Below are 23,976 nucleotides of genomic sequence, written 5' to 3'. Positions count from 1 at the left end.
CTACTAAAAAGTGTGACCCTCGCTCGCCTAAGCCCAAGGGGTCCTCTAAGCAAGCTCTTATCTCCTCACAATCCACTGCTGTCACTGACACCTCGTCTGATGAAGACGGCACTTACACTGACCCCACAGATTCTGACACAGATACTGCTGATGGGGAGGGTAGTTCACATGTGGATGTTCCTGATCTTTTGGAGTCTATTAAGTTAATTTTACAGATTACGGATGATCCCGAGCCATCCGTCCCTCCTAAGAAACCAGATAGGTTCAAGCGTCAGAAGGTGGTTAAACGAGTTTTACCTCACTCTGACCACCTAGTGGATATACGTCAGGAACCCTGGGAAAACCCAGGTAAGAAGTTTGTGCCTCAAAAGAAGATGCTGGCTCGCTATTCCCTCACGCCAGAGCTGTCTAAAAATTGGGAAACGCCTCCTCCAGTAGACTCACATGTGGCTAGGATGGTGGTTTCCTCAGCTCTACCTGTCACTACCGTCACGTCTCTAAAAGAGCCTACGGATAAACGTGTGGAGGGTTGTTTGAAAGCGAATTACACTCTCAGGGGTGCTGCACAAAGGCCCACTATCGCAGGAACATGGGCTGCAGAGGTTATTGAAGCATGGGCCTTGGAGTTAGAAGCTGAAATCTCTTCTGACCATGCTAGACAATGCTTGTCATATATTGTCACAGCTTCTCATTATATTAAAGAGGTGGCTTCTGATGCCGGTATCCTAGCAGCCAAGGCCTCTACTACATCAGTCCTGGCTCGCCGGATATTGTGGCTGAGATCCTGGTCTGTGGATCTGGACTCTAGAAAAACCCTGCAGGTACTCCCTTTCAAGGGAGATATTCTGTTTGGGGAGGACTTAAATAAGATAGTGGCTGACTTGGCTACTGCCAAGACTGCCTGTCTACCAAGTACCGCTCCTTCTGTGTCGAAGGCTAAAGGTACTTCCTTTCGCCCCTTTCGTCCTTCAGGTAAAGCAAAAGGTCAGGCATACAACAAGCAGGCCAGCACTTCCAAACCTGGTAAGCCGAAGCCCAAAAGAGCCTGGGCGGCCCATCAGCCAGCTTCCAAGACCGATAAGCCTGCCGCATGACGGGGCGGGCCTCCCCCTGGGGGATCCCAGGGTGGGGGGCCGGCTTCTAGGGTATACCTAGGAATGGTTGAAGACCACTTCAGATGCCTGGGTATGGGAAGTCGTCACTCGAGGTTACGCCATAGCCTTCAAAAACCGACCCCCTCATCGATTTTGCCGGGCAGACATCCCGTTGGACCAGACAAAGGCAAACACTTTACATTCGGTGGTACAGACCTTCCTGGATACAGGGGTCGTAGTACAGGTGCCTCTTGCGCAGAGGGGCCGGGGGTACTATTCTCCGCTATTTCTAGTCCCGAAACCGAATGGGTCCTCCCGGCCCATTCTCAACCTCAAGGCATTGAACAGGTTTCTGAAGGTTTCCAAGTTCCGTATGGAAACCCTTCGCTCTATCGTTCTGGCCTTGGAACCTGGGGACTACATGGTCTCCCTGGACATACAGGATGCTTACCTGCATATTCCTATAGCGGCGTCACATCAGCAATACCTGAGGTTTGCGATTGGCAACCTCCATTATCAGTTTCGGGCGTTACCTTTTGGTTTAACAGCGGCTCCGCGAGTCTTCACCAAAGTTATTGCGGTGATGACGGTGGTACTCCGCCGTCAAGGGGTCAGGATTCTGCCGTATCTTGACAACTTGTTAATCCTGGCAAATTCCCCAGAACTTCTCCTACGTCATCTGGATATGACTGTCCGGTTTCTACAAGCCCACGGGTGGCTCATCAACTGGAAGAAAACCTCCCTGGTCCCTGCTCAGAGCATGGTGCACCTGGGAGCGCTATTGGACACTCACAACCAGAGGTTGTTCTTGTCTCAGGAGAAAGTCCTGAAGCTTCAGGACAGGATTCGTTGCTTCCTTTCTCGTCCGCAAGTGTCGATACATTCGGCGATGCAGGTGCTGGGCCTCATGGTGTCAGTATACGACATGGTGGAGTATGCTCAATTCCATTCTCGCCCCCTCCAGAAGCTGATTCTAGCCAAGTGGGACAGCCTGCCTCACCGGATCAGGTCTCACATGATCTCATTGACTCCGGAGGTCCGTCTGTCGCTGCTCTGGTGGCTCCAGGACCGACAATTGTGCAGGGGCCGTCCCTTCTGGATATCCGACTGGGTCCTGTTGACAACAGATGCCAGTCTAAGAGGTTGGGGCGCAGTGCTGGAGCAGCACTCCCTTCAGGGTTGGTGGACCAAGGAGGAATATCTCCTCTCGTTCAACATTCTGGAATTGCGGGCGGTCTGCAATGCGTTGAACCTAGCCCAGCATTTAATTCAGAACCGTTGGCTTTTCTTCAGCAGGGCCTGGACTTAGGCCTGCGTCTGGCCTCCCTCAAGGTTCAAATATCTGCCTTGTCGGTGTGGTTTCAGAGAGAGATTGCGACCTTACCTGATGTGCATACCTTTACTCAGGGTGTGTTGCGTATTCAACCTCCCTATGTCCCGCCTGTGGCTCCTTGGGACTTGTCGGTGGTTTTGGAGGCGTTACAAGAGTCTCCGTTTGAACCTCTTGGTTCAGCTGATCTTAAGTGGCTTTCCCTTAAGGTGGTGTTTCTGCTGGCTATTGCTTCAGCTAGAAGAGTGTCGGATTTGGGTGCCTTGTCTTGTAGTTACCCATATCTGATATTTCACCGTGACCGGGCAGTTCTTAGGACTCGCCCCAGATATTTACCTAAGGTGGTTTCTTCGTTCCACCTTAACCAGGAGATTGTGGTTACGGCACTTGCTTCTCCTGATTTGTCTCCCAAAGAGCGGTCTTTGGATGTGGTACGGGCTCTCTGTATCTATGTGAAGAGCACTGCTTCTATTAGGAAATCTGATTCTCTTTTTGTGCTGTTTGGATTTCACAATCGGGGCTGGCCTGCTCACAAGCAAACTTTGGCCAGATGGATTAGAATGGTGATTGCACATGCTTATGTGAGGGCTGGTCTATCAGCTCCTGCTCACATTACGGCCCATTCTACTCAGTCTGTTGGACCTTCTTGGGTGGCCCGCCTTGATGCGACCCTTGAACAATTGTGCAAGGCGGCTACGTGGTCCTCTGTGAACACGTTCATAAGGTTCTATGCCTTCGATACTGCCGCTTCCCAGGATGCTTCCTTTGGACGCCGGGTTCTTGTGCCCGCTACAGTGCGTCCCCTCCCATAAGGAACTGCTTTAGGACATCCCCTATGTCTATCCTTGTGGAGCCCAGTGTACCCCTCAGCAGAAAACGAGTTTTATTGTAAGAACATACCTTTGTTAAAACTCTTTCTGCGAGGTACACTGGGCTCCACAAGGCGCCCACCCTGACGCACTTAGCTTCTTTGGGTTGGTATGGCATTAGCCGCTGACACTTCTCCTGTCGTGAGAGTGTGGTGTATGTGGCTACTAACCGTTGTCGTCTCTTTTCCTGCTACTGCATTGGGCTGGTTAACTAAAAACTGAGCTCCTGTGCAGGGAGGCGGAGTTATAGAGGAGGCGGCGCTATGCATTCTGGGAACAGTCAAAACTTTTCAGCCTGTTGGTGCCTCGGATCAAGATCCTACTCTACACCCCCTATGTCTATCCTTGTGGAGCCCAGTGTACCTCGCAGAGAGAGTTTTAACAAAGGTAAGTTCTTACCCTAAAACTCTTTTTTTTCCCCCACAGGTACCCCTATTGGATTCTACAAGACAAGGGGACGTGATTGGCAGGCGTGGGATGTAGGTAAGTATGTATGAGTGTATAAGTGTGCATGTATGTCTATAAGTTTTACTGTCACGGTTTGTGTGTATTGTTTTTATTTGGGTATTTCTTTTGTTGTAGAACTACAGGTGCCAATGGGCCCATTATTTTCCCACATGCTGGTACTTGTGGTTCTCTGAGTACCAGCAATTGGGGGAGGCTTGCTGGGACTTGTAGTTCCACAACAAAGGACAATATTCTTTTTTTTTACACTTTGAAAGGCTATCAGCCATCCAATCCACCGCCCAAGAATGAGGGGGACAGCCTCGGGCATCACCCCTGGCCCTTGGGTGCTTGGGGGGTGCCCACTTGATTTAAGGGGTCCCCACTCCCCCAGGGAACCCCGGCCAGGGGTGACTAGTTGGGGGTTAATGCCACGGCCGCAGGGACCAGTATAAAAGTGTCCCCCGGCTGCGGTATTATCTCTCTGGCTAGTGGAGCCCGGTGCTGGTTTTAAAAATACAGGGGACCCCTACATTTTTTGTCCCCCATATTTTTGGAACCAGGACTGGACAAAGAGCCTGGTGCTGGTTGTCTAAATACGGGGGAACCCTATGCATTTTTACCCGTGTATTTTAACAACCAGGACTGGCTCAAAGAGCCAGAGGCTGGTTATGCTTAGGAGGGGAGACCCCACGCAATTTTTTGGGGGGGATTTTTAACTATTTCTATATTGTACACAATGCAGCTCTGCACGGATCACACTGATCCGGCCGGTATTCATTGTGTTAAGTCCGGCAGTGTTTTACTGTTCTCTCCCGTAAAACACTGCCGGCAATACGAATTACTTCGACATTGGTGAAATCGAATTTACAAAACACGGTAGTTTAGTAAATTACCGTGTTTTGTTTCAAAAAGTTTAATTTGTACACTGCCAATGTCAGCCGAGATTGATCTCGGCTGAAATCGGCAAAAATACGAATCTTAGTAAATATACCCCTCAGGGAGGAGCTTTTATCTCTCCCCATTGTACTTATAAAGATAACACTTGCTGCTGTAACCATTACAGCAGAGTATGTTACAAGCTATTCATGCTATTTAGTACTCAAATAGAGAATACTGTGCAGAAGATGCTAAGCACAGTGATTTGGCATCCAGGATCTTTTATCTCTCCCCATTATACTTAGAAAGATAACACCTGCCACTGTATGTTACAAGCTGTTCATAATATTTAGTAGTCAAATACAAAATACTGTACAGAGATGCTAAGCACAGTGATTTGGCATCCAGGGTCTTAGGGAGGAGCTTTTATCTCTCCCCATTATACTTAATACTACAAGATTTGGATGCTCGCATTATCGCATATCCCTAACATCAGTAGACCATACTGTACCTGTAACATGTTTGTTTGCATCTGTATATGCTGTACTATTTGCATCTGTACTGTATATACTGTTATATACTGTATAACATACGGTAGCATATTGTAGCGTAATGAGACGCACAAGTAAAGTAGTTCTTACGCTGAAGTTCAGTATTGTAGTTTAATGGAGACCACACGCATTGGTGATTTTAAAAAGTGACATATGGAGGATGATCGCAGGTACTACACTCAAAGGTAACTCCAAATGCTATGTGCGCCGCCCTACGACTAGGCGCGCCTCCTTGCACCCAGGAACACTGCGTATGCCCGATCGCGACTGTAAAGATATAGGCAGGGGCTAATAATGTATTTGTGGTGTTTCAATCTTTATAGCGTTTAATGTACTTTCTCATACGTCCTAGAGGATGCTGGGGAAACTTCAAGAACCATGGGATATAGACTTGATCCGCAGGAGACATGGGCACTTTAAGACTTTCAAATGGTGTGACCTGGCTCCTCCCTCTATGCCCCTCCTCCAGACTGTAGTTTAGATCTGTGCCCAGGCAGACTGGATGCACACTGAGGAGATCTACTAAGTTTCTCGGAAAAGACTTATGTTAGGTTTGTTATTTTCAGGGAGAACTGCTGGCAACAGTCTCCCTGCATCGTGGGACTTAGCGGAGAGAAGTCAGACCTACTTCTGATGAGTTTAAAGGCTCTGCTGCTTGGCTACAGGACACCATTAGCTCCTGAGGGTTTGGAACACTAGGTACGCCTAGGGGTTCACTCCCAGAGCCCGCCGTCACCCCCCTTGCAGAGCCAGAAGACAGGTGAGTAGAAGAAGATCAGCAGACTTCAGTGATGGCTTTGAGGTACCGCACAGCGGCCACACTGCGCGCCATGCTCCCACACACAGTGGCACTGAAGGGTGCAGGGGGGGAGGGGCGCCCTGGGCAGCATATAAATCCTCAAATAGACACTGGCAAACACTAATATCAGTGCCTAGGCACTATATCCAACCCCTGCCAGTATAAATATATGAAAGAAATAGCGGGGCTGAAGCGCGCCATTGAGGGGGTTGGGCTTAGCCCTTACAGCTCAAATCAGCGCCATTTTCTCTCCACAGAGACTCTGGTCCTTCCAAAGGGTGTAGTACTGCTGACCGGCGGTCTCTTGACCGCCGGTCAGCTTACCGACGCCGGGATCCCGGCAGCATACCGACGCCGGGATCCCTCTGGGGAGGGGCGAGTGCAGCAAGCCCCTTGCAGGCTCGCTGCGCTCCCCACACTGCGGGCTCGGTGGCGACCTGCGGTCGCCACGGGTTCTATTCCCACTCTATGGGTGTCGTGGACACCCACGAGTGGAAATAGTCCCTGTTGGTCGGCATGCCGACCATCGGGATAGTGACCCGTCGGGCTGGTGGAGGAGGTCATGTGACTGTCGGTCAGCTGACCACCACCCCTTCCAAAACACTACTGTACATAACAGGGTGAAAAACGGAGGGGGGACACAGTTGATTGGTGCAAGATAAGTTAATAATAAAGCACAATAATATAAGGTATTGAGCGCTGTGTGGTGAGCTGGTAAACTCTCTCTGTGTTCCCTGACAGAATTTACTGGGGTCCTTCCCTTATAGCCAGTGTAATGTCGGTGGGTGTTTGCTACACGTGTCGGCATGTTTGAGGCTGAGTGCTCTGCACCGCCGACTCCTGATGGTACATGAAAAAAAGTGTCAACATGTCGGTAGATGTTTTTCCCAAGAGAAAACTATATGGGGACACAGAAGTGTGTGGGTGACCCTGTCAGCACCACCAATATCTGACTAAAAAAAATAATAATTCTGCATGATAATGTGATGCATCTCATAAAGGGCTATACCTATATGTATAGTAAGGTTGCATAAAGCTGTGGCCCAGACACAGACGTAGTAATATTTATGGAGGGTGTCATATTCATAGAATATATTTCCCTCAGACCCCTTGGGGTCGCAAAAATTGTTATTTTGCCCAGTTACTACTCCCAGATATCGACACGAATACTGTTCTTCTGTCGACCGTAATGTTTCCTGATTAGATCCACAAAATGATATACAGCATTCAGTACATGTTTCATAGACATTAAGAACGTATTAACGTCACTAGGGACCCTACTGTTCCTGACAAAAAGTTATATATATATATATATATATATATATATATATGATATATATATATATATATATATATATATATATATATATGTGTGTGTATATGGATATATGTGTGTATGGGTATGGAGATATATATATATTTATAGAAATTTATAATGAATGCTGAGGTAAAGTTCCTCCTTCTCAGGTGCTGAGCGCTCCTGTTGAAAAAAGTCGGGGTCAGCTCTGGCAAGATGGTTTCAAATCCTCGAGAAATTTCTGAGTGTTTATTCTTTTCCTGCTGCGGAGAGGATAAAGTGGGTGTTACCCCCTGTTCTGCACGGGGCCCTGTCACAAAGGATCGTATGCAGGAAGCTACGTTATATTCTAGTTATGTGTCCACGCGTACGTTAGTTATACCTGCTATTGCATGTGCATGGGGGAGTAGTAGTATTCAGAAATGGTCGGTTACCTTGTCATCCGATATAGATACCCTGGGGAGAGATGGGATACTCCTTAAGTTGGGTCATATCTAGGACACTGCAGCATACTGCCGTGCGACTACAAGGAATATAGAACTCTTGGGTTCGCGGGCCAATTCCATGGCGGTCTCGGCTAGGAGGGCGTTGTGGATTCACTAATGGAATGCTGGTGCTGACTCCGAGAAGAAATGGAGTTTTCTTTCCTATGAATGTAAGGCCTGGTTTGGTGACGGCCTCGTTAGTTTGATCTCGGCAGATGCCGCTGGTAAGTCTACCTTCTTGCCATATGTTCCCTCACAACGGATGATGACACATCATTGTCGGATGCAGTCATTTCGGCATAATAGATACAGATCACCCTTTTCTTTGCAGGTAGAGGAAGGAGGAAAGGGAAGAGGTCAGCAGCCTCTTCAAGATCACAGGAGCAGACATCATCCTCTGTTCTGTCACATCCACCGCATGACGCTGGGACTCTCTTGCGGGAGCCCACACAGGTGGGACCACGTCTAAAAACTCTTCAGTCAGTCCTGGAATGGACCTGGACCCGTGGGTTTTACGAATAGTGTCCCAAGGGTGCATACTGGAGTTTCCAGACGCTTCCCCTCACCAATTTTTCAAATGACAGATTCTCCTCCGGACGGGAAGGTAGTATGCGACACAATACAAAGGTTGTATCAGGATAAGGTTATTGACCTGGTTTTCCCCTGGCACAACAGGGAGAAGGTTTATATTCAAGCCTCTTCGTGGTCCCGAAGCCAGACGGCTCGGTCAGGCCAATCCTAGATCTGAAATCCCTAATTTTCTACTTAAAGAAATTCAAATCCAAGATGGAATCTCTCAGGGCAGTGATCTCCAATCTGGAAAAAGGAGTTTTTTTCATGGTCTCAGTAGACACAAAGAGGGCCTAATTACATTTTCCTCCGCATTAGGCTTGCCTGAAGTGTGCAATTCAGGGGTGTCATTACCAATTTCAGACGTTGCCGTTGGTCTGTCCACGGCCCCAAGGATTTTCACCAGGGTGATAGTGGTAATGATGGTTCTCCGTCGCTAGTACGGAGTCACAATTATCCCATACTGGGATGATACCCTGATAACGGCGAGTTCAAGGAACCAGTTGATGCAAAACATTGCACTCTCCCTGTCAGTTCTTCAAAACCAGGTTTAGCTCCTGAACTTGCCAGAATCACTGTTGGTCCCAACGACGCGGTTGTCTGTTTTGGGAATAATACTAGACACAGAACTACAAAGAGTTTTTTTTTCTTCCAGTGGAAAAGGCTCTGGAGATCCAGAGTCTGGTCAAACAAATTCCGAGTCCAGCAAGAGTGTCATTTCATCAATACATTCGATTGCTGGAAAAGATGGTGGCAGCCTACAAGGCCACTCGATTTGGCAGTTTCCATGCCAGGGTGTTCCAGAGGGACCTGTTGGACAAGTGGTCCGGTTCCCACCTACGCATACACCGGAGGATAATCCTGTCTTCCAAAACCGGAATCTCACTCCTGTGGTGGCTGCGCAGTTCTCACCTCCTAGAGGGGCGCAGATTCGAGATCCAGGACTGGATCCTAGTGACCACGGATGAAAGCCTCCGAGGCTGGGAGGCGGTCACTCAGGGGGAAAAACTTCCAAGGAAGATGGTCAAGTTAGGAAACTTGTCACCACATAACCGGTCTAGAATTAAGGGCCGTTTACAATGATTTTCTACAAGCGAAAAGCAGAACAGCAATGGCAAAAGCCACAAGGATTTTCCGCTGGATGGAGAAACATACAAGCACTTTGTCAGCGATGTTCGTTCCAGGAGTGGACGACTGAGAAGCAGATCTCCTCAGCAGACGGTCCCCATCCAGGAGTGGGGAGACCTCCTCCAAGTAGTCTTCGAAGGGGTGACATGTTGTTGGGATTTCCTCAAGTAGGAATGATGGCATCTCATCTCAACAAGAAGCTTCAGAGTTCCAGGTCAAGGGACCCTCAAACAGGAACAGTGAATACACTGGTGACACCGTGGGTGTTTTCAGCCGGTATATGTATTCCCTACGTTTTCTCTCGTTCCAAAAGTTCTGGGTTCATACAAAGGAAATTCGTCCGAGCCTCATAGTCCCAGACTGGCCGAGGAGAGCTTGGTATCCAGAGTTCAGGAATTACTCATAGGAGATCCCTGGCTTTTTCCTTTTTGCGAGGACCTGTTGCGACAGGGGCCATGCGTGTATTAGGACTTACCGCGGCTATGTTTGACGACATGGCGGTTGAACACCAGATCCTAGTCCATAAGGGTATTCCCACGGAAGTAGTTCCCACACTTATTCGGTCTAGAAAAGGGGTAATGTCTAAACATTACTACCGTTTTTGGAGGAAATAAGTTTCTTGGTGTAAATCCAAGAAGACTCCTACGGCAGAGTTTTCAACTATTAAAATCATCCTTATCGGTTTTCTTTCAGAATCAATTGGACTCCTTGTCAGAAGTTCAGACTGTCGTGAAGGGAGTGTTGCACATCCAACCTCTTTTTGTGCCCCAGTGGCACCAGGGAATCTTAATGGGGTGTTGCAGTTCCTTCAATCACATGGGTTTGAACCTTTACGTAAGGTGGAGTGAAATTCCTCACTTGTTCAGGGGTCGTCAGGTTGGCCTTGGCATACAGTACGCAAGGCGAGTGTCTGAGTTAGCGGTCTGGTCTCACTAGAGACCTTATTTGATCTTCCATGAAGATAGTGCAGAGTTGGAAACTCGTCAACAATTTCTACCGAAGGTGGTTCCTTCTTTCCACATGTACCAACCCGTGGCTACGGATGTCTTCGCTGAATCAATGTGTCTGCATGTGGTCAGAGTTTTGAAAATTTATATCGCCAGGACGGCTCCGTTTAGGAACACAGGCTCTGTTTGCTCCCAGCAAGAGTGGGGGTCCTGCTTCCAAGCAGACCATTGCGCGCTGGATCTGTCTTACAGTTCAGCATGCTCATCTCACGGCAGGTTTGCCATTACCGAAATAGGTGAAGGCCCATTCTGCTAGAAAGGTGGGCTCGTCCGTAGCGGCTGACCGGAGAGTTTCGGCATTGCATCTTTGCCAAGCAGCTATTTAGCAAACAATTGGGCTAAGTTTTACAGTTTTAATACCTTGGCCGAGGTTGACCTCACGTTGGTCATTCGGTACTGCAGAGTCATCCGCACTCACCCGCCCGTTTTAGAGCTTTGGTATAACCCCATGGTTCTTGAAGTGTTCCCAGCATCCCCTAGGAGGTATGAGAGTTTCTCTTAGTCCGTAGAGGATGCTGGGCGCCCGTCCCAGTGCGTACTGTATCTGCAGTTATTGGTTGTGGTTACACACAGGTTGTGTTATGATTTTTGTCAGCATATTGCTGCATATTCTTCATGCCGTTGGTTTGTGTTCTGTTGAATGCCACGTTCTGCGGCATGCTTAAGGTGTGATCTGGTAAAAGGCTCACCGTGGTTTAAGAATAAATCCTTTCCTCGAAATGTCCGTCTCCCTGGGCACAGTTCCTTAAACTGGAGTCTGGAGGAGGGGCATAGAGGGAGGAGCCAGGTCACACCATTTGAAAGTCTTATGTATTAAAATCCTATTTTTTATTCCTTCTGTTTCCATGTCTCTCTGGCTTGTGTCACTATTACCCCATGTGTGTGTTCATCCATTAGCCAATATATTCTGAACTATAATCTTACCCAGGTAAATACAGGTGGGCTGTGACCTGGCACATAGTGATGTCATTTTATGTTATTGTAGGAGAATGCCAGTCTGTGTATGAGGTTACAAGTATCATGGATAATCCTGTGATCCTTATATGGTCACACAGGAAACAGATTTGAGGTCCAGGTAATGTCTCTGAAGCTTCTCCTCCACAGGGGACAATTAGGACTTAAACCAATTTCCCTGTCATTGTTCCTTCTGTTTACTGTCCTGTTACATCCTGGTCTCTGACAGACAACGCGGAGCCTGACCCAGCATGTGGTCAGCAGGAGAAGGCCAGCTGTGGGAGGTAGTAGGGAAATACCTGAGGTTGGGTCCCACCAATCAGGAACCTGCGTCTCATTCCTAGGTGAGCGCGGCATGATGGGCATTTGGAAGGTTTTAAAAGAGGTTGCGTAGGTCAGCTCCTCATGTTAGTTGCAGGACTCTGGCTCAGGGGTGATTCTCTGCCAGGGTACCTTGTGGAATGCATCACCAGTGCTGTGTGGACTTATATGCACTTACTACTGCATGGACTAATCTGCTATCACTGCTGTGTGGACTCAGTGATAGTTCTGCTGTATGGACCTGTTTATCTGGAACTTCTGCACAGAATTGCTGTGGACCTAAATCCTTTATTGGGACTTATTATCTGGACTGCTACCTGTATACTGTTTCTAGGCTATATTTACTTCCGTTTCCTGTGAATTATCTATTCCTGTGTGCTGTGAGAAATAAACCATCACTTTGGTTTCATCGGCTCTGTGTCTGAGCGATTAGAAGAACCTCGTATCCTCACATTGACTAACGCCTCAGCCAGTCAAGATAATGGAGGACACATCTGTAAACAAAGGATTAGTCATGCCTAAGCGATAGCTCAGGTTATTCAGTTGTTGCACGGACAGGCACGTTGAGGCATGACTACATACGCAGCATACAATATACCTTTTCACCTAATGCTCCACTAATTTTCAGCTAATGCTCCACTAATCCAGCACTGTAGAGCAAATAGTGGCGGATTGATCTGCAAGCTCTGGCAAATGGTTAGTGACGACTGTAATGTTACTGCATACTGTACACACAGACCAATGGTCAGATGGAGTCAATTTAAAAAAAAAGAAACCAATAAATCAATCAAAATGAGTGTATACAGATGCAAGCAAACGTGTTAAAGCAAAATAACGTTAGGGTTATGTGAGCATCCAAGTCCCGTGGACTAATCAATAAATAAAAATAGTGTATACAGACGCTATCACCAGGCATTGTGGGCAAGCGGTGAAGTGTCTTGCGCCTCAATGCTCAGAGTCCCGGGTTTGATTCCCAAAGTGCAAATGCCTTTGTTTTGTTTTTTCTTCTTGACACTTTATTCTTTTTTTTATATAACATTCATATATTTAAGAACCTTACATTCAATAGAATTATGCACACAGGAAAAGACCTGTTTCCATAACTAACTGTCGGGGCGTCTGACACGCAAATCCCTAGCACAGTACTGTACTGTTTAATGTACATTCACTCTGGCCCTCTCTAGTCCTTTCCCCAATCAAAAGCATCTACATACTGTGTTGGAAATTTATTGACTGTAGGCTGGCCTCTTTGTCTGAAAAGATCAGTCTCTCAGGGGAGGTGGAAGGGTGAGGTGGGGGTTAACTAGTGGAGTTCAGAGACGCTGTCGAAAATATTAAATCTCTGTCGGGACCCAAAAAAAAAGAAACCAATAAATCAATAAAAATAGTGTATACATATGCAAACGAATGTGTTAAAGCAATGGTCCATTGACGTTAGGTTTGTGAGCTATTAAATTAAAATGGGCTTAAAGCTTAATATCTCTGTTTCTGAGGGTCCAATCGGCTTCAGAACCGGGTTCGTATGGAAGGATAGACAATTAGCTACCAGAGGATACCAACCCCAAGTTTGTGACCCCCCCACAAGGTTAACGGAAAGCATCGGAACCCATGGTGGGTCTAAATTAACGGGCCTATTATAGTCCATGGGAAAATGGGTCCACTTTGCACCCTAATATCTCCGGTTCTGGGTGTCCCAGAGACTCAAAATCGGTACCATACGAAAGAGGAGACTCTTGGCTTTCAGGACAGACTGGCCACTAGTTTGTGACACCGCAAAGGGAAACGGCAAGCAACCGTGTGTCGGGTCCCTTCTAATTGTCCACCCAGCTTGCACGAGGTGCGGGGTTTCTGGCTAGATAGAAAATACTGTACAGACATGCTAAGCATGGTGTTTTGGCATCCAGGAACTTAGGGAGAAGTTTTTATCTCTCCCCATTATACTTATAAAGATAACACTTGCTGCTGTAGCCTTTAGAGCAGAGTATGTAACAAGCTGTTCATGCTACTTAGTACTCAAATTGAAAATACTGTAGCTGATTGGACCCCCAGAACCAGAGGAGAGTGTATGTGTAAGTATGCAAGGTCGACCACACTTAGCTCGACGTGACAGAAGGTCGACATGAGTTTTTGCACTTTTTTGGTGTCGTTTTCGCCGTACAGTGACCAGGATCCCCAATTAGTGCACCATGTCCGCTCACCATGCTTTAGGCAAGGTGCCTCGCTGCGCTTGGCACAGGATACCAATCCCAAATGTAGTCCACGTGGTTCGTAAAGTATGAAAAAGTAAAAAAAAATTAAAAATTTTTGAAAAACTCATGTCGATCTTTTGTCATGTCGACCTAGAACATTTTGACCTAGAATCCATGTCAACCTGCTTACTGTCGACCAATAGTGGTCAACCTACTGTAGACAGTGTCGACCTAAGTGTGGACGACCTAGAGACCAGATAGCGAACTGGAGATACTGTATTAAGGTTGAATCCCATTTTAATTTAATAGCTCACATAAACCTAACGTCAATGGACCATTACTCTAACACGTTCTTTTGCGTATGTATACACTATTTTTATTTATTGGTTCGTCTACGGGACCTCATTGCCACAGTGTATTTTAAATAGCGTAATGATACGCTCGTACAGCATTGCCCATACACTGTACAGTAAAGTAGTTCTTGCACTAGTGTACTGTATTTCAATGGAGACCATGCGTATGCGTAATGGTGATTTTAAAAAGCGAAATCTGGTGGATGATCGCAGGTATTACACTCACCGGTAATGCCAACCGCCATAAGCTCTGTGAGCCTCGCTATGACTAGGCACGCCACCTTGCGTCCAGGCACACTGCGACTCCGTGATCGGGACTAATGCAATAGACAGCATACTGTAGAAGAGCGAGGTTCCATCTGTACTTAAATTTGTTAGGTGAATAACATAAAGAGCCTGATTCATGTTTGTATGTAACTTTGTGTTTGGAACAAACCATGTTGCCATGCAATGGGAGCAAATACATTTATATTTTTTTTGTGCAGGGTAAATACTGGCTGCTTTGTGGCATAAGGGGTACTACTGTGTGGCATAGTGTGCATAAGGGGCACTATTGAGTGATGTAACATGTATAAGGGGTACTGCTGTGTGGTTTAATGTGAATGTAGGGCACTACTGTATGGACTAATGGACACTAGTGTGCGGTGTAATGTGAATTGGTACTATTATATGGCCACGTCCCTTCCCCATAAAGCCACATCCTTATATTTTTTGTGCACGCCTTCGGTGCACACTACCCCATTTCAATTAGGTTTAGCACCAATTCCATTTTTTGGCACAGGACAGCAAAATGTCTAGTTACGGCAATGCTTATTCATGTAAAATAAAAAACAATGGGCATTTTTTTTCATTTATTAATGTAAAGTGGGCACTATTTTTTGAAATTGGTGTATATGTGTCAGATCGTTTGTTTTAAAGGTTAATTAAATATATATTTTAATGTCAAATTAGTAATATTTATAGTTTTACCTATAGAGTGTTACTTTATTAATTACGTGTATTAATCACACTTTTTATGATGTGTCTTAGTGTGCGACCAGCACCTGCTCTCATGTTTGCATGTAGGTTTTGGGTAGTATTGTTTGTAAGAGATAGCAGTTTCTCCCTCCTGGATTAGACAGACTTGGACACATTAGAGCTGTACACATCCTGTGGTATGTTGACCTTTATCCATATGCTTGGTTTGCTCTGAATCATGATCATTGTGTATCAACCTAAACAATAGATATGGTAACAGACGTATTTTTATACTTACAACCAACTCTGTTGCTGCAGTTCTCTCAGCATGCCCTCACTGAGCTTTATCTACAGTAGATTGCCTGTCACAGTCCAGTTACACTTTTTCAGTCATAAGTGGATATATGCTTCAAATGTGTGCAACACTGTATCTAAAGATTGAACTCTTTGGTGTGAATGCCAGGTGTCATGGGTGGAGGAAGCTAGGCACCGCTCATCACCAGGCCAATACCATCCCTACAGTGAAGCATGGTGGTGGCAGCATCATGTTGTTGGGGATGTTTTTCAGCAGCAGGACCTGGAAGACTAGTCAGGTTAGAGGGAAAGATGAATGCAGCAATGTACAGAGACATCCTGGATGAAAACTTGCTCCAGAGCGATCTTGACCTCAGACTGGGGCGACGGTTCATCTTTCAGCAGCACAACGACCCTAAGCACACAGCCAAGATATCAAAGGCGTGCCTTCAGGACAACTCTGTGAATGTCCTTGAGTGGCCCAGAGCCTAGACTTGAATCCGATTGAACATCTCTAGAGAGATCTGAAAATGGCTGTGCACCGACGCTTCCCATCCAACCTGATGGAGCTTGAGAGGTACTGCAAGTAGAGGAATGGGCAAAACTGCCCATTGAAATCTCTTGAAGGTTGTGCCCCACAACCAGTAAACTGAACCCTGCTACAACCAAGCTTCTAATAGGGTGCACTGATACAATTTTCACCGTATTTGCAAAAATAGTCTTCTTTGCAGCCAGACATTTAACTTTAATATTCACAAAACAAAGCAATTGTTCTTTTAAAACAAAGGTGGTCATTCCGAGTTGTTCGCTCGTTGCCAATTTTCGCTATGCTGCTATTTGTTGCTAAATGCGCATGCGCATGGTACGCAGAGCGCATGCGCTAAGTTATTTAACACAAAACTTAGTAGATTTGCTGGTGTTCAAGCAGTGCTTTTCAGTCGCACTGCTGATCGGTGAATGATTGACAGGAAAGGGGCGTTTCTGGGTGGTAACTGAGCGTTTTCCAGGAGTGTGCTAAAAAACGCAGGCGTGTCAGGGAAAAACGCGGGAGTGTCTGGAGAAACGGGGGAGTGGCTGGCCGAACACAGGGCGTGTTTGTGACGTCAAACCAGGAACTAAACGGACTGAGCTGATCGCAATCTAGGAGTAGGTCTGGAGCTACTCAGAAACTGCAAGAAAATATTTAGTAGCAGTTCTGCTACTCTTTCGTTCACTATTCTGCTAAGCTAAGATACACTCCCAGAGGGCGGCGGCCTAGCGTTTGCAATGCTGCTAAAAGCAGCTAGCGAGCGAACAACTCGGAATGACCACCAAAAGGCGAGATGTAATAGCGAAAAAAAAGTATTGGGGTGTTTTGTGGCGCTCCTTTTGGAATACTCTGCTGCCTCTTGACTACACCAAGAATCTATCCTTGAAGATCCAACATGTAAACATATATATGAGTGGGATTGGGAGTGCAAGTTGGCGCTGAGATGTGAAAGGTGATAAAATATGTTATGGGAAGAGTGGAGATGGGGTGAATAAACTGGAGAGAATACTTATCCGGCAGAGGATGAGTTTGATGATATGTTCTGGGTCTTTGATTGTTGTCTGATGTGGGAATTTACTCAGATTCTCGTCTGTAACATGCAATGGAATTTCAGGAAACAAGGTAAGTTATTAGGTGATGATCAATTTACCCAGATTGTCATTATATTTATTCCTGTTTTATGGTGACAATTATGTGGATTAGGGTCTGTGAATAGGCTGCAGCCTCTTAAATAATGGTAAGTGAACATTCTATTTTGATCGACTTCTTTCTGGCTCAATCGTAATTTTGTACTATTGTTTTGAAGAATAAGGTTTAATTGATAAAGCGAGAGCTTATTTGTGCGGTATAATCCTAGGTGCGCACCTCAATTTACACAGGGTGCGGTCTGGATAAATCTATCACGGTTTCTTTAATGTTATAAAGGGATGTCAAAAATCCCAGGTGGAATGGACTCTGGGATAAATTTGGAGCAGAGAAGGAAAAGGGGCAATTTGATAGAAACTTTCAAATATATCAAGGGTTTTAACAAAGTCCAAGAGGAAAACATTCTCCAAATGAAAAGAAGCAATAGGACACGAGGACATGCACTGAGACTGGATGAGGGGGAGGTTTAGGGGAAATATGAGGAAAAATTACTTCACAGATAGGGTAGTGGATAAGTGATATAGCCTCCCATCAGAGGTGGTAGAGACTAAGACAGTAGAGCAATTTAAACATGCATGGGATAGGCATAAGGATATCCTTACAAAGAAATAAGGTTTGAGATAAAAATATGGTAAAAAAAAAAAGGGTCAGACTGGATGGGCTAAGTGGTTTTTATCTGCCGTCAAATTCTATGTTTCTATAAGGGTACACTTCAGTGCGTACCTAAACTTACATGGGAAAAAGATGATATGCTCCTATAAAGGTATCTTTTTGTACAGCAGGAAATGCATACCGATACTCATGGATAAGGTGAAGTTTTCCAATCGCATCAAGGTATCTTTTCCGCTCACAAAGACATTGGGGTAAATTTACTAACATTCGTATTTTCCCGTTTCAGGTCAAAGTTCAATCACGAATGACATCGAAAGTGTAAAACTGCAACTTTTTGAATTTATTACGACTAATTTACTAAGCTGTCGTATTCGGGTTTTTCTTTTGTTCCGATGTCGATGTCATTCGTGTTTTTTTTTCTATTTTTACGGCAGTGATTAGCAAAACACTGCCGACTTTTTAAAAATGAATCTCGGCCGGATCTGTGTGATCCGTGCTGGGGTTCATTTTTTTTTTTTTTTTTTTTTTTAAATTAAACAGTGTAAAACTAAAAAAAAAAATTGCGTGGGGTCCCCCCTCCTAAGCATAACCAGCCTCGGGCTCTTTGAGCCGATCCTGGTTGCAGAAATATGGGGGGAAAATGACAGGGGTTCCCCCATATTTAAGCAACCAGCATCGGGCTCTGCGCCTGGTCCTGGTTCCAAAAATACGGGGGACAAAAAGAGTAGGGGTCCCCCGTATTTTTAAAACCAGCACCGGGCTCCACTAGCTGGACAGATAATGCCACAGCCGGGGGTCACTTTTATATAGTGCCCTGCGGCCGTGGCATCAAAAATCCAACTAGTCACCCCTGGCCGGGGTACCCTGGGGGAGTGGGGACCCCTTCAATCAAGGGGTCCCCCCCCCAGCCACCCAAGGGCCAGGGGTGAAGCCCGAGGCTGTCCCCCCCCATCCAATGGGCTGCGGATGGGGGGGCTGATAGCCTTTGTTGTAAATGAAAAGATATTGTTTTTAGTAGCAGTACTACAAGTCCCAGCAAGCCTCCCCCGCATGCTGGTACTTGGAGAACCACAAGTACCAGCATGCTGCGGAAAAACGGGCCCGCTGGTACCTGTAGTACTATTACTAAAAAAATACCCAAATAAACACAAGACACACACACTTTGAAAGTAAAGATTTATTACATACATGCACACAAACATACATACATACTTACCTTATGTTCACACGCAGGTCGGTCCTCTTGTCCAGTAGAATCCATGGGGTACCTGTAGAAAAAATTATACTCACAAAATCCAGTGTAGATCGGTCCTCTTCAAATCCATTTGTAATCCAGGTACTTGATTAAAATAAAAAAACGGACACACGAGCCACGAACTGAAAGGGGCCCCATGTTTTCACATGGGACTCCTTTCCCCGAATGCCAGAAACCCACTCTGACTTCTGTCTAAGTGGGTTTCTTCAGCCAATCAGGGAGCGCCACGTTGTAGCACTCTCCTGATCGGCTGTGTGCTCCTGTACTGAGTGACAGGCGGCACACGGCAGTGTTACAATGTAGCGCCTATGCGCTCCATTGTAACCAATGGTGGGAACTTTCTGCTCAGCGGTGACGTCACTTTAGGTCAACCGCAGGGCAGAAAGTTCCCACCATTGGTTACAATGGAGCGCATAGGCGCTACATTGTAACACTGCCGTGTGCCGCTTGTCACTCAGTACAGGAGCACACAGCCGATCAGGAGAGTGCTACAACGTAGCGCTCCCTGATTGGCTGAAGAAACCCACTTAGACATCAGTCAGAGTGGGTTTCTGGCATTCGGGGAAAGGAGTCCCATGTGAAAACATGGGGCCCCTTTCAGTTCGTGGCTCGGCTTTCCGTTTTGTTATTTTATTCAAGTACCTGGATTACAAATGGTTGCCCCGAGGACCCTGGGACCCGGGATCTGGTGAGTAGAATTTATTCAACAGGTACCCCTTGGATACTACTGGAGAAGAGGACAGACCCTCGTGTGAACATAAGGTAAGTATGTATGTATGTTTGTGTGCATGTATGTAATAAATCTTTACTTTCACGGTGTGTGTGTCTTGTCATTTTTTGGGTATTTTTTTAGTAGTAGTACTACAGGTACCAGCGGGCCCGTTTTTCCGCCGCATGCTGGTACTTGTGGTTCTCCAAGTACCAGCATGCGGGGGAGGCTTGCTGGGCCTTGTAGTACTGCTACTAAAAACAATATCTTTTCATTATCACAAAAGGCTATCAGCCCCCCCATCCGCAGCCCATTGGATGGGGGGGGACAGCCTCGGGCTTCACCCCTGGCCCTTGGGTGGCTGGGGGGGGGGACCCCTTGATTGAAGGGGTCCCCACTCCCCCAGGGTACCCCGGCCAGGGGTGACTAGTTGGATTTTTGATGCCACGGCCGCAGGGCACTATATCAAAGTGACCCCCGGCTGTGGCATTATCTGTCCAGCTAGTGGAGCCCGGTGCTGGTTTTAAAAATACGGGGGACCCCTACTCTTTTTGTCCCCCGTATTTTTGGAACCAGGACCAGGCGCAGAGCCCGATGCTGGTTGCTTAAATATGGGGGAACCCCTGTCAATTTTTCCCCCATATTTCTGCAACCAGGATCGGCTCAAAGAGCCCGAGGCTGGTTATGCTTAGGAGGGGGGACCCCACGCAATTTTTTTTAAAGAAAATAACCACTTTCCCACCCCTTCCCACTGATATACATGCACGGATCTCATGGATCCCTGCATGCCTATACAATCACGGATTAAAAAAGCAGGTCTGTTTTTTTTTAGCACTTTTTTACGAGTTGTAATTTTTCACGGCAGTGTTTGTTTTTTTTTTGCTTTGCACTTCTTAGTAAATTACCGAGATTCATACTTAAACAGCCGCGTTTTGACCGATGGTGTATTCATTTGTATTTTTTTTGTAGGACTTCCAAAAAATTACGAATGCCCTCATCACTGCCGTGATTATTGCTTAGTAAATTACCGAGATGACACTCTGATGAAAAAACGGCATCTCGGTCAAAATCGGGAGCTTAGTAAATTTACCCCATTATGTGTATAAAAGTTAAAAATTAGACAATAATTTAATAGGATACTAACAAATTATAAAAACAAAATTTTCCTTTGAAAAAGTAACACGTTGGCCGTGTGATACTCCGCCCTGTCCGGAGGGCAGGAATGACCCAAACTATATTCAACCAATAAATGGACCGGTTCCAAAAAAGGTTAAACAGAATGCACTGGGGTCATACCTTCCTCCAGATGAGTAGAGCCACTTCACAGCAGCCAAGGGGTTTTCCACCAGCGCGTTTCTAGTTAATAACTCTTTATAAAGGCTGGTACTGGATGTCGACTGAGCAATTTATAGCAAGTGCCTGTTTAGTGACTTCTTTCTTCTATTGAATTAGCTGAGGGAATAACAACCCCATTTAACTTTGATTAATTCTCACATAGTCTTTCTGTGCTTACAGGAACCAGAAGTGATGTCTGAACCACTAAACAGGCACTTGCTATAAATTGCTCATCTGGACATCCAGTACTAGCCTTGATAAAGAGTTATCTCGAAACACGTTGGATGGAAAACCCCATAGCTGCTGTGAAGTGACTCTACTCATCTGGAGGAAGGTATGATCCCTATGCATTCTGTTTAACCTTTTTTGGAACCGGTCCATTTATTGGTTGAATATAGTTTGGGTCATTCCTGCCCTCCGGACAGGGCGGAGTATCACACGGCCAACGTGTTACTTTTTTGAAGGAAAATTTAGTTTTTATAATTTGTTGGTGTCCTATTAAATTATTGTCTAATTTTTTACTTTTATATACACAATGTCTTTGTGAGCGGAAAAGATACCTTGATGTGATTGAAAAACGTCACCTTATCCGTGAGTACTGGTACGCATTTCCTGCTGTACAAAAAGATACCTTTATAGGAGTATATCATCTTAGAACGCCGTTGGTGGGGCGTGGTCCGGACAACGTAGGCATGTCCAGACCTTTGTTGGGGAGGGCCGCGTGACGTCACACTCAACGGCAGCGACCTGGGATGCGGCACATAGCCATCTGCCAGCACAGCTAGGCTGCGCAGGTAGGGAGCTACTTGGTGGGTGCAAAAGCATCACCGCCATGCGATTTAAATAAATTTAGCACATCTACGATCAGATCTGAATCAACTCTATAGAGTAGGTACCCATACCGATAAGCATGTCTAAAGGGTTGATACAGTCCTTGTTTTGCAAAAGGGGTGTAACCGATTGCAAATAATGAAGGGCCTGCAGTTAGGATAGACATATTTTAGTAGAGGAGTTAATTCTGCATCTAAATAATAAATTAATTAAGGGGAGATGTATCATGCTTTGTAAAGAGACAAAGTGAAAAAGTTGCCCAAAGCAACCAATGAGCTTCTGTCTATATCTAGCACAGTCTATGAAATTACAGAAGTGGATTAGTTGCTACAGGCAATTTGCTACTCCATTTTATCTCTCCCAAAAGGTTTGATAGATATATGTGAATATAAGATATAGGGGTAGGTGTAAGTAGCACACTGATCAACTAGTTTCTGTTTCTGCTGCGGGGTACACTGGGCTCCACAAGTCTGGACAATGGGGGTGTAGAGTAGGATCTTGATCCGAGGCACCAACAGGCTCAAAGCTTTGACTGTTCCCAGAATGCACAGCGCCGCCTCCTATATCACCCCGCCTCCCAGCACAGGAGCTCAATTTGTTAGTTGGTGTTGCAGTAAGCAGGCACTTAACAGAGGGGCTGCTTTGTGCAGCCCTAAAAAGGCTTTTTATGAGGTAAAAAGTGAAGACTTCAAGGGCAGCAGCAGGGGTAAATGTCTTCTGACATTCTCTGCTGCAGCTTCAGCTCTCCCCAGCAGCGCTGTACACTCCCGAGCCCTGGTTGCCGGGTACCTACAGCGGAGGCTCCGGTTTACTTCACGTTAGGCACACACGGCTGGGGCTCTCCAGGATCGCGTGGCCGCGCTTCGGGAGGTGGTAAGCGCGACCCGCTCGCTGGACCCGGTCTTTATCGCGATCCGGCGCGGTCAGTGGGAGGCGGGCCGCGCGCGCTGGCGGTGGACACTGTGGCAGTACAGGCGATCCCACTAGATCACCAGGGCATGGGCGCAGGTCAGGTTTTCTCTTAAAACCGATTTTAATATCGCCCACAGTACCCGGTGGTTTTGCCAGCAAGGGGGATAAGGCTTAGACCTGAAGCCCCTCTCCCAGCCCCAGGGCGCCATTTCCAGCAAGTGTTCCCGCCCTGGAGCTGCATCTCTGTCTTTCCTCACTCCCTGTCAGTGTCTGCAGCGCCATTACTCCTCAGTTCACTGTTCCTGGGACTGCTTGGGAAAATCCTCCTATGTAAAGCCGCCTGGTTGTCAGCGCTGTGCCTTTACATGACACTTAAGTATTCTACCTGCCTGATTAGACAGTGATAGTTAAGAAAGAGTGCATTTAGTCAGGGTTTTATAGTACAATTACCCTGTGATATACATCCAGTTTCTTACTGTGTAGTGTTATATCTATTGACTATATAGCTGTGTAAGCTAGTCCAGTGCAGTATTATTGTCTGTAATAACCTCTGCATTGTCCAAACTGTGACTATTTGTGTGTGCATTGATAGCTGAGTGGTGTCCATCTCGTGTCTTTCATTCAACTTGCTATCCCTATATTCTATAACCTGAGGGGGCTTGGTGCATCAGGTGTTATTTAATATAGGATTTTCACAAAGATATACTGTATTACGTATTTTTCTCTGTGATTTAGTCACCATATCTCTCCTTTATCTCTGCTGGTGCTGACTACACTGCGCAGGGGTTTGGGTTTAGGGATATAGTGCTGCTAATAATTGTACTGTTACCTCATACTGCAAGTTATATCATGTCTGCTTCTGATGGTAACGGTTCTGGGGCGGAACACACTGCTGGTGTTGCTGAAGCCACAGGCACACATAGGGAGAATATAACATTTGTGGGCTCTGGTTCTGGGGGCTCCTTGCCCCCCAGTGGGACTGTGGCAACGGAGGCACATACTCACCCTCCGTGGGCCGCTTTTTCCACGCTTCTGCATACGCTAGTTCATAAACTAACACCCCCTATGGGACCCCCAATGCCGGTACAACCGTATGTGGTCCCTGCAGCTAACCCGCCGTGGGCGG

Source organism: Pseudophryne corroboree, chromosome 8 (assembly GCF_028390025.1).
Source record: "Pseudophryne corroboree isolate aPseCor3 chromosome 8, aPseCor3.hap2, whole genome shotgun sequence".
In the NCBI taxonomy this organism is placed as follows: Eukaryota; Metazoa; Chordata; class Amphibia; order Anura; family Myobatrachidae; genus Pseudophryne; species Pseudophryne corroboree.
Note: the sequence above shows the minus strand (reverse complement) of the source record.